The sequence below is a fragment of the Cibotium barometz genome, chromosome 37, assembly GCF_041138505.1.
Source record: "Cibotium barometz isolate CiBa-2024 chromosome 37, ASM4113850v1, whole genome shotgun sequence".
NCBI classification, from domain to species: Eukaryota; Viridiplantae; Streptophyta; class Polypodiopsida; order Cyatheales; family Cibotiaceae; genus Cibotium; species Cibotium barometz.
Genome location: NC_141082.1, coordinates 14,725,001 through 14,737,598, shown reverse-complemented (window position 1 = coordinate 14,737,598; position 12,598 = coordinate 14,725,001). Strand labels below are relative to the sequence as shown.

Below are 12,598 nucleotides of genomic sequence, written 5' to 3'. Positions count from 1 at the left end.
TGAATATGTAAAATTTCTCTTCATGCTATATATCTTTGGAAAGGTCTCAAAGAGTAGATTCCAAATGTCAAAACTCTGCTCACTTCTGAGTTGATTTGTAAAATGTTTACAATGTCCTCATTTTTGTAGAGAGAGAATATGTGCAAATCCTTAAAGGGCCCCATTTGAGTCCAAAATTTTCCTAATATTTTGGTACTTTGCCCCCAAGGATTTCATCCCATTACATGGTTAAGGTCATTAATATACTAGATTCAATGCATATGAAAGAGGGATTTGGTTTATTAAGGGGTAAAAACCCTCAACCAGAATTCAAGTGATACCTGACGCTAAGGTCTAGTGTGATACTTAGAGCTTTGAATAATATCTAGAAGTCAATTTGGATCCATTGAGAAGCACCTCCACCTCAAAAAGGTGAAACAAAACTTCAAGTCCTAGATCCATCAAAGGGGAGCACCTTAGAAAACTTTAAGCCTTGGATCCATTGGGAGAAATACCTCACAAATAAAACTCCAAGTTCACCAAGGCCACCATCAGAAGGTTCACACAATCAACCTTAGTATGGTACCTTTTAGACGTCTTTTTGTAAACAACAAGGATCTAGAACTAAATACTAATTTGGATAAAGAAGAGCTCATAGTTGAACAAACACTAAGGCCACTTACCATTGCAAAGCACCCATAGAAGTGTTGAGGCCATGGTGATGCATTGAAGTACAGTTACCAACATTTTTAGATCACCTGCAAAGTGGTCATGGTGGACGATTTTAATAACCTCTTCATGCAAACAAAAAGTGTAAAATTATACAACGGTTTCCTTTTATCTTTCATGATGATGATTGGTATGAGGACCTACCAGCAGCTGTAGTTAGTACTATATTTAAAAGCTCTCCATCCATACATTGAATTGTATATGCACTCTAGAAATGATATTGTTGAGCCACCATAGAAGTTGTATATTGAACCTTTGTGGGTATGAAATGAGCTGCTTTTGTAAATCTATCCACTACCACATAGATGCTATTCCACCCTTTGTTAGTAGTGGGAAGCGCGGTAATGAAATCCATGGCTATGTGTGTCCACTTTCCTTTCAGAGTAGGCAATGTGCAACAATCCTCTTGGCAATTGGTTGGGATCCTTGTTTTGTTGGCAAGGTAAACACTTTTGCACATAGTCATGCACATCCTTCCAAAGATCTTTCCAAAAGAAACTCTTGCGTATCTTATCATAGGTCTTGAACAATCCCAAATGACCTGCATGGGTGAAGAGTGCATCTCTTGTAGGATTTTTAGCTTGAAGGAAGAATGAGATACCAAATAGAACTTTCCCTTGTACCAAAGCAACCCATTGCACACCTCAAAATTTGGATAATCATCACATAATCCTCACTATAATTTCTGAAACATTGGGCCCCAGCCATGTCATCCACCAAATACTCCTCTTGTATCTCATGAATCCAATCATGATGCACTTTTGAAATGGCATGTGTAGTGAAAGCCCACATCCTAGAAAGTGTATCTGCCACCATATTATTCTTTCCTGCCATGTAAGAGATCTCAAAATCATAGTTTTGCAAGGTAGGAAGCCATCTCTTTTGCTTTGGAGAAAGGTTTTGTACATACAAATAGTGATGCCACTTCTTCACGGCATGCAAAATGGCCCAACATTTCTTGATCATAAACATGAAGAATGAAACTCCCTCTTCTTCTCGGTGAGCTTTCTAATCTCATAAGAAATCACTCCATGCTCTTAATATAACACGGCACTAATTCCTCTTCCACTTGCATCAGCCCATATAGTGAAAGGCTTAGAAAAATCAGGGCAAACCAATATTGGAGATGAAATTAGTGCTTCCTTTAACTCTTTGAAGCTCTTATCGACCACGACATTCCAAAAAAATGCTTCCTTCTTAAGCCTAATAAGCAAGGCTGCCATGTGAGCATAGTGGCGTATGAACCTCCTATAAAAGGATGATAGTCCCAAAAATCCTCTTAGTTGAGTAGTGTTGGTGGGTGTAGGCCACTCTTTAACACATTGTACCTTCTTGGGATCCATCTTAATGCCATCATTACTCACAATGTGATCCAAGTATTCCACCTCTTGTGTGACATATATGTGCACTTGCTTTGTTTAGCGAACAACTTGTGCTCTCTCAACACCTTCAACACTTGCTCCACATGCATTAATTGCTCTTCCCTTGACTTTCTATACACAAGTATGTCATCAAAGAAGACCAAAACTAATTTGTAGAGCAATGGCTTCAAAACTTTGTTTATAAGAGCTTGAAATGTGGTTGGGGCATTTGATAATCCAAAAGGCATAACCATGAATTAAAACAAACCCCGTTCAGTTTGGAATGCCTTCCCCAACCACATTTCAAGCTCTTATAAACAAAGTTTTGTAGAGCAATGGCTTCAAAACTTTGTTTATAAGAGCTTGAAATGTTGTTGGGGCATTTGATAATCCAAAAGGCATAACCATGAATTAAAATGGACCCCGTTCAGTTTGGAATGCCATCTTAAACTCATCTCCATATTTCATCCTTATTTGATGATACCCAAACTTGAGATCTATCTTGGCCCAAAATATTTTGCTCCTTTCAACTAATAAAGTAAGTCATCAATTCTTGGAATGGGATATGGATTCTTTATAGTAGTGATCTTGTTGATATCCCAATAATCGATGCACAGTCTATAAGATCCATCCTTCTTCTTTACCAACAAAATAGGTGAGGCGAAGGGTGATTGGCTTGGTTGTATGAACCCCATTTCCAAAAGTTCCTCCACCTGCTTTGCAACCTCTTCTCGCTCAACCTTTTAAAGCCTATAAGGAGGCTTATTAACTGGTTTTGCATCCTTCTCAAGCTCTACGGCATGGTTGACTTCTCTAGTAGGTGTGGCAACAAGCATTTTGGTGCTTCAAACACATCTTTGTACTCTTGCAAAACAAGGCATCCATCCCTTCATCATGTATTTGCAGCCCATTGTCCTCTTCTTGACGAGTGAGTTGTAGCATGTAAACAAGGCATAAGCTCTTCAACTCTCTCTTCATTTGCAAAGACACCAAGGTTAATGCATGGTTACAAATTCCATCCAAACATAACTCTTTGCCTTCATGCATAAACCACATTGTCATGTGCTTCAAATCTATTGAAAACCTACACAAAAGTGTGCAACCATCGCATCCAAGCATGACATCAATGGGCCCATCAAGCACGATCAAATGGGCATCATAGGCATAGTCGAAAGACAAATAAATCCTTGTTGCAACCCAACTCTTACTTAGCTCATGCTGTCCATTTGCAATCTCCACTTTTAGAGGCTTCATCATCTTCCGTGGGCATAGTCTCAAAGAATTTTTTGATTTAGAGTTCACAAAACTACGTGTGCTCCCCGAATAAACAAGTATGTGAATTAATCTACCCCCAATCTTCCCCACCACGAGCCTCAAAGTGTTGGAACCTTTGCATCCCGCTTTAGCTTCTTGTGAAATGGCACATATAGGATGGTTGTCCTTTCTTTTGTTTCAACTTCTACCCAATTCTCTCCACCCGGATCAAATGGAAACTCTTGAGAAGGGTCAAGAGTAGGCTCTTCCATCACATCATTAGCACAATCTTGAAATTCAGCCTCATCCATGTATTCCAACAGTGCCTCTTCATCTTCACCCACTTTGAAGATCATGTTAGCCCGTACCTCCTTTCCTTGCAAATCTTTTTATGCTTGGGACTCTATTTCTCATTGCATATAGGAAGCAAACCCCCTGCTCCCTCTTCTGATCCATCTTTGCTTGTGTCAATTGCTTAATCACTTTGCCTTGAAGGGAAGAGGATTTATCATTACTTTTGGGTAGAGGTTTGGCCACCCATAGAACCACTCTATTTTATATTCCTTGGTTGTCCATACACACTAGGATATTGTTGTATGGTAGTAGAGGTTGGAGTGATGCTTGAATGAGGTACATAAGATGTAGTAGAGGTGGAAGTTGACCATTTGACTACATTTGGGCTGAAAGTAGATGTTTTAGTTATCCCCACATTCCATCTATTAGCAACACCCGCCATATACTTAGATTCAAAGACCTTCGCATAATACATGGCATCTTGAAAAGTTTGAGGTTTTTGAACCTTCACATCAGCCCCCTAAGTGATGATTGCAATCCATGTATGTATTTCATCATTTTGTTGTGCTCATTCATTCCCCCAAGAAACATGGAAAGATTTCTAAATTGATTACTATACTCCTTGATGGAACTTCCCTTTTGCTCCAAATCATACCATTGTCCCACCAATTGAGCTCGTTCCAATGGAGATGTGAAGTTTTGAAACGTGGCATCCTTGAATACCTCCCAAGTGTCAAAATGCATACCTCATGTTGAGTAAACCACCACTATGAATGGGAATAATCTTCCAAATGCAACAAGGCAAATTGTACTTTGTCCTCCTCTTTCTTCACGGGGATACAATGCAAAGTATATATCCATCTTGCTAATCCATTCCTCCAATTCTTTGGTGGTTGTGTTCACTCCTTTGAACTTGAGAAGTGTAATCTTGTCCTCCACAGCTTTGACCCCTTGGTGAGTCCAATGTAGTACGTCCATGGGTAGTGTGTGGTATGTCCCATCAACCCCTCAATACTCCATCCAAGAGTCTCCCACTCACATTGTGCACACCCCTTGAAGAGTCCTCCACCATGGGATCCAAAACTACGGGTTGCTTTCCAAGCCTCGAATCCGAATCATGCCCGCTTTAATGGTCTCTTGAAGGCACATTTGACTTTCCTTGCATACCACCAAGATTCCCACATGGATTTGGTGCATGGTCAAATATGTCCACACCCCTTCGCACACCCAAAATCCGATCCTCAAGAGTTGAAAACCTTTCATCCATCTTGACCACCATTTGATGCATCAACTTGGCATTCTCATTGCCTTAATGCACGAGCTCACTAATGTAGAGCACCTCCTTTTGGGCATCTCTTTATGCATCCTTGATTGCATTGGTGAGAGAAATTCTTAACATATCCAAGGTGATGTTCCCCAATGAGATTTGATCATGTCCACTAGTGTGCACTGATATGCCTTCATTCACTATTTGCAAACTCATGTCATGTAGCTCAGGTACCCTTTCTCGTTGCATTGCCCTCCTTGAGTTTTTCCCATGTTCAAGAACAGAATGTGGTGCCACATTTCAACCATGTGGATCATCACCCAATGGAGTGTTAACCACATGTACCATTCCATCCATAACCACCTCATTCGTCGCAACATCTTGAACTTGGTTCCCCTCCATGAGCACTTGTGCTTGAACTTTCGATGGCCTCCCATGATTTCCCATGCTACCAAGTGGTTAATAGGGTAAACGGTAACTAAATTGGGAGTTCTTTAGTTTGCTACATTCATCTTGATGAGAGGAACATTCCTTCCACCCTAAACTACCACTTTGAGAGGAACATTCATCTTGATGAGAGGAACATTCCTTCTACCCTAAACTACCACTTTGAGCACCCCTATATCCTCTCTATATCCTCTCTGCATTCATCTTGATGAGAGGAACACTCCTACTACCCTAAACTACCACTTTGAGCACCCCTATATCCTCTCTGTTTTAACTTTTAGCTAAAAGTCAACTATGTGAGGTTGACCACTCAAACGGTAACAGAATTGGAGTTTGTTGGCTCATTTGCAAGCTCTTAGGTAGTGCTCTTAAGTTATGTAAACACCTTGAATTCAGTCCACACTATTTTGGACTAAATTAGAACTTTCAATTTGACCAACCTAGTCCATTTGCACCCTGAAACGGTGTCCAAATCAACCACTTGATGGCTTGTTAGATTTGCCTTAAGATGCCCTTCTAAGGCTTCTCAATGCCCTTAAGAGATTTTGAATAGTTTGGGACTGAATTGCACTTTTGTATTCACTACAAAGTGTAGGAAATCTACAAAAAATTAGGCCTAATCTCCCTGTAAAATGGACCAAATCTCAATAACAATCCATTAGCATTTACCCAATGTCCATTCATGAAAAATGTCTCAAGTATTCACAACCATAAGCATTCACTTGTTGCCAATGCAACTCTCATGTTTTGATCACCTCCAAGTGTCCATGGCTTGCCCAATCAAGTATCATTTGGCTTCCATAGCCTTGGCATGCTTACAATGTAGTCAAGTTGTGTGTTGGAGGAGTGCTTTATGCTTGCCAATCTCCTAGCTAAGCCTTCCAACAACCCTCGGAGCTAGTCCAAATCTAGGCACAAGTTGGGGCCATGTCTTTACATCCAATGTACCTAATCCCCCTCCTTGCCACTTTTCCAAAAGCACTCACAAAAAGGAGAGTTCATGCCATGCTCCCGGGCCTCTCCTCCAATGCCCAAGATACCCTCACAAGCAAACTAGATGCTAGGAACTTGAAGTGAGAGTACAAAGTGAAGTGTATGTGGACGTAAGTTCAAAAGAGAAGGTAGGAGCACTTACAATGTGTTTAGCATGACTCATGCTACTTTTATTTTATCAATTACGATGAGCATGTTCTCATGCTTTAATCCAATCATCATAATAGCTCCAATACACCAAATCACATCAAACTGACACATCCAAGTAGCATTCAACATCACATGTGAATCCAAAAGACTAAAGCACTTGCAAAGCAATAGCTCCACACTTCAAAAAGCAGGCATATTGGCCTCAACATGTTCCATGCAAACATAAGATTTTCTAACCAACATCGAAGTGCAGCAATTGGTATAAGATCCCTCGAATGACAAGGAGTTGTGCAAGCACATTAACTTGATGAAACAGTAGATTATGGTGTTATTATGCAAGCTTTCATGGAATCCTCTTATCTTCTCTCTTGCAAGCAACAGCTTCTAAATCTCCATCTAATCAAAGCTTAACAAGAGGCAAGAAGCGATCTTCAATAGTAGAAGAAGCAATTAACGATTGTAGAAGCATTGTAAACATCTTGAAGCAATGACATTCAAAGATTTAAGCAATGGCATTTAAAGATTTATGCAATGGCATTAAAAGGAGTTTAAATGCAACCTTTTGCATCCCAAATGCGTACAACTGTTGTAGATCGCTGCCATCGCGCACACTATTGTTGAAATACTATAGCTATGATTAAGCTTCCATGTGTCTAGAAAGCTCCATACTGAGGTGAAATTGCACAGTTTGTAGGTAAAAAACACATAGTTCATAGGTCACCTTTCTGGCCAAAACGGCAACAAAAAAATGCAAAAAACACACCAAGGTAAGCCATTTGCAAGCCAAAATAGTCATGATTAGTGGGGTGATTGAAGATGATTAAAGGCAATTTTCCTGTAGAAAACAGCCTATAGAAAAACGTGAAGAAATTCATGGAGTCATGATGAAATGTTGGTTTCTTATTTTATCAAGTTGAAGAGAAGGTTAAATACCACCAAAACCCTAGGGTATTGCTTGCTAATCTATGAGATTCAAGCCCTTATTTCTCCCACATCAAGAATTGAGAAGAAGAGGGGGAAGTAAAACATTTTGGATTAACTCCCTAATCAAGATTAACACTTTTTTCCCAAATTTTGGTCCCAAGATTAAAATTTAGGGGCGGATCTCTCAGAATCTAGTCCTCTACCATCCATGGCCCCAAAAGCTTAGAAAAAGGGTGAATCAAAACATTAATACCACTCAAGCAAGATCAATTTCCTTCTACAAGATTCTCATGTCCCATTTCTTAATCAAGAAAATCAAGAAATCCAAGAAAATCAAGAATTCCTCAATTTTTCTTGAAACTAAGATGGAAATGGATCAAAGACATGGCTCTGATACACTATAGTGAGAGAGAGAGAGAGAGAGAGAGAGAGAGAGAGAGAGAGAGAGAGAGAGAGAGAGAGAGAGAGAGAGAGAGAGTGCACTCATATGGAGTACCACATGCAATCAAGGGAGTACCACCATAGCCATGGAAGCTTGAGGATCCAAGAAAGTATGATTTCATTAGTAAATGATTAGTTGCTCCTAATTATGATTTGTTCACTTATATACTTACCCATCTTTTCACACTTATTAATGTTAGGTCCCCATACTTGTCGACCATATCCATGCCCAGGGGCTTCCCTTATGTCCAAGACCAAGCTCCCTTCATTACATTACTAGAACCTTCTCCATGACAAAATGATAGTGCACCTCAATGTGCTTCACCCTAGCATAATACATTGGGTTACTAGCCAAATGTATGCTACTCATGTTGTCACAAATAAATGATAATTGGCATATCCATGGGCTCACCCATATCTGCAAAGTAACTTCTACAACCAAGCTACTTGCAGATATGGGCTCACCCATGTCTGTAAAGTAGCTTCTACAACCAACCTACCTCACATGCTACCATAGCAACATCCTTGTACTCAGCCACGTTGACATGGACGTAGATTGGCCATGTCAGCCATACCCACAACTTGGTCCAAAATGACTAATCGATCATATCATTCGTTTGGGACCATATTACACTATAACACAATGCACAACTCCCACAACCATATGACATTGTTTGGACCCTCAAACAGGCCCGGCAACCCAAGAACAATGTGTCCTCATTTTATTGTCCACCAACACTCACTAATGCGGTCACATAGGTCACGAGGTGGATGCAATAGTTATATCTAAACTAGTATCACCATCTAAAGTACATGTACTATCATGCACTAGGGAGACATGGTGTGCCTTAAGGCTAATAACAACATTCCAAAGTCCTTTTGCAACCAATACATGATGCATAATGTACTAGACCACAATGGATAGTTGGTACTATCAAGCTTATCCTCAGGAAAGCATCCCAAATACATCAGTGCATGTCACAATGGGAAGTTGCTGGTCCCGTTAAGCTTATGCTCAATGGAAAGCATCCCACATACATCAATATATACCACTTCAGCCTACAAATAATGTATCTTTGACAAAAAATAAAAATATTCCAATGTATATAAATTGATAGAGTGTAGAGTGTAGAAATGTTATTGGCAAAAGGATGCAAAGGCCAATGACAATGATGACAATGCTATTGATGATCAGCTCAAAGATGCAATGTTTACGACAATAGAGAGAATGATGAACGAAAATCGTGTAACACTTATGGCATATACACATTGTCAGCATATAAAATTTATACTGCTCCAATGCAAAAAATATATAAATGAACAAAGGTAGTTTGAACTAATACTCCCCCAGAATGTAGACCTACACAACCTTACAACATGCAAACGGGCTCCAAAAACGCATTAAAAAAATGGCCCCAAAATTGTGTTAACTTCGTTAACTATTAACTTTGTTAACAACACATTATGGGGCTTTACCTTCTCCACCTAAGAGGATTTCTCAATTTGAGACAATCAAAAAAGGATCATGGAGGTAATTGATGAGAGAAAATGACAGAGGTGACTTTCCAAGAGAACCTATTGTGATATGAATCATTGGAGTGGAGACAAAGGTGGCAACACACACATAGATCCAGTAAGCAATCATAGATACAAAGAAGCACATCGCCTAAAGTAGATTAATGAGAATGAGTGGAGTACAAGTGACATGTCATGATAAGGTCACTTAAAAACTCACTCATAAGGTTGTGTGTACACATGATCAATGGAGAAAACCTCCTAAGGAGAGAAAAGGGTGCTACCCATTATTAGCTTACATCCACACATCAGTGAAAAGGGTGCTACCCATTATTAGCTTACATCCACACATCAGTACCATATAAATGGTGGGTACATAATTCACCTTAGTTTAAGAATGAGGCTACCAAGTCTATGGAATGAAGTGACATGATAAGGTTGCTTACATAGTCAATCATAGGGTGTTTAAACATGATCAAGGGATAAAACATCCTAAGGAGGGAAAGAGTGCCCAACCCATTATTAGCTTACGTCTACACATCACATAATTCACCTTAGTTGAAGAACGAGGCTACCAAGTCAATGGAATTCATGGATTTTTTTGACATTGATAAATATTGATGAATACTTATCCTGACAACATTAGTGAGTACTTATGCCAAAATTAATGAGTACTTGTGCCAAAAGACTCCAGGATGATGGCATTATTGTAAATTAGTGTAGCTAGTGGGGACATGAATGAGAGTGAAAACATAGGAGTAGGGTAAGTAGAATCTTGGTGTTTGTACCCCACTTTAAATCTAGTGCTAGATCTTCTATGTGGGGACTAGAAGACAAAGTAACAAGCATATCTAACATGTTATCTTAGGTTGTTTATACTAACCCACCTTAGCAGAATATATGTATTTAGTGCTTACAAGCCTAGTGAAAGACATCTATATACTCATAATAATAATTTAGTTAACAAGCATATCTAACCTATTACCTTAGGTCATGTATACCAACCCTGCTTTTAGCAAAGTAGTCGCTTATGTAATTAGTGCTTACAATCCCAGAGAAAGATATTCATATACTCAGAATAACAATTCAGTTAATAAAACATGAGGAAAAATTTGGACTTGAATTGGGCCTTTTAAGGATTTGTACACATTCTCTCTCTATAAAAATGGCTTTATGGTGATTCTTTTTAAAATCAACTCAAAAGTGAGTGGAATTTGGACATTTGGAATCTACTCTTTGAGAGCTTTCTAATGACACATAGCATGACAGGAAATTTTGCATATTCAAAAAGTCACCAAATTTGGTGATGACATGGCACGTTACATGCTACATCATCACTAAATTTGGGGACTTCTTGAATATGTAAAATTTCTCTTCATGCTATATATCATTGGAAAGGTCTCAAAGAGTAGATTCCAAATATCAAAACTCTGCTCACTTCTAAGTTGATTTGTAAAATGTTTACACTGAGCTCATTTTTGTAGAGAGAGAATATGTGCAAATCCTTAAAGGGCCCAATTTGAGTCCAAATTTTTCCTAATATTTTGGTACTTTGCCCCCAAGGATTTCATCCCATTACATGGTTAAGGTCATTAATATACTAGATTCAATGCATATGAAAGAGGGATTTGGTTTATTAAGGGGTAAAAACCCTCAACCAGAATTCAAGTGATACTTGACGCTAAGGTCTAGTGTGATACTTAGAGCTTTGAATAATATCTAGAAGTCAATTTGGATCCGTTGAGAAGCACCTCCACCTCAAAAAGGTGAAACAAAACTTCAAGTCCTAGATCCATCAAATGGGAGCACCTTACAAAACTTTAAGCCTTGGATCCATGGGGAAAAATACCTCACAAATAAAACTCCAAGTTCACCAAGGCCACCATCAGAAGGTTCACACAATCAACCTTAGTATGGTACCTTTTAGACGTCTTTTTGTAAACAACAAGGATCTAGAACTAAATACCAATTTGGATAAAGAAGAGCTCATAGTTGAACAAACACTAAGGCCACTTACCATTGCAAAGCACCCATAGAAGTGTTGAGGCCATGGTGATGCATTGAAGTACAGTTACCAACATTTTGAGATCACCTGCAAAGTGGTCATGGTGGACGATTTTAATAACCTCTTCATGCCAACAAAAAGTGTAAAATTATACAACGGTTTCCTTTTATCTTTCATGATGATGATTGGTATGAGGACCTACCAGCAGCTGTAGTTAGTACTATATTTAAAAGCTCTCCATCCATACATTGAATTGTATATGTACTCTAGAAATGATACTTGGTGCACACCTGAGTGGTTTATCTGGACCTCACCATCTCATATAAGAAAACACGCTATTGAGGTCATTTGTTGTTAATCTAATCATTTTGGACCCTAGCCAACGTGACCGAGCTACGTCCATGCCAATGTGGTTGAGTACAAGGACATTGCTATGGCAGCATGTGAGGTAGGTTGGTTATAGAAGCTACTTGTAAACATGGGTGAACCCATATCTACAAGTAGCTTGGTTACAAAAGCTACTTCCTGATATGGGTGAGCCCATGGATACAACAGTTATCATTTATTTATGACAACATGGGTAGCATACAGTTGGCTAGTCACCGAGTGTGTTCTGTTTAGGAGGATAAGAACATTGAGGTGCACTATCATTTTGCGGACGAGTTTAATCCCAGTTAGGATTAACAATTATGCTCCTCCAATTGAGGACATTAATAAGTGTCAAGTGTTAATCCCAGTTAGGATTAACAATTATGCTCCTCCAATTGAGGACATTAATAAGTGTCATGCAAAGGCACTATAAAAGTTGTAACATTATAAGATATTGGCCACCCAAGGCCTTAGTCAGTAAGTTTTGGGTGCCCAAGTGTGAATAAGGGCCAATTGTATATAAGGTATTTTGTCATAATGAATTGACACAATCCCCCTTTGTGCTATGAGAGTTCTTGCTTTTTCTTGAGAGAGAGAGAGTGAGAGAGAGCACTCTAGCACATGTACCTTCTCTAGCACTCTAGCACATGTACCTTCTCTATACTTGTATGCTTGTATAGTTTTGTGGAGAAGTGAGAGAGAGAGAGATTGCCTTGTGTGGTGGTGTGAGCAACTCTATGGTGATAGTGTGGAGGTGAAGCGAGGTGAAGCTTGGAGGATTAGAGCTTCTCAAGTGAGCTTGGAGACCTCAAGGGACACAAGCTTGGAGCATTGGTAAGTTCCCTAGGACAGTTGTGTTCTATTTCTTCT

At 39.3% G+C, this 12,598-nt stretch overlaps 1 long non-coding RNA gene across 2 annotated transcripts in view; it reads right to left on the bottom strand.

Annotated features, from left to right (window-relative positions):
• The window catches only part of LOC147616979 (uncharacterized), a 129,517-nt gene that overhangs the window by 62,640 nt on the left and 54,279 nt on the right, over positions 1–12,598 (bottom strand). Inside the window, exon 2 of one of the 2 annotated variants that reach the window (XR_015262316.1) lies at positions 11,372–11,446. The exons of the other annotated variant lie outside the window; for it this stretch is intronic. This is a non-coding gene — a long non-coding RNA (uncharacterized LOC147616979). The remainder of the gene's footprint in view (positions 1–11,371; positions 11,447–12,598) is intronic. 2 annotated transcript variants of the gene reach the window in all.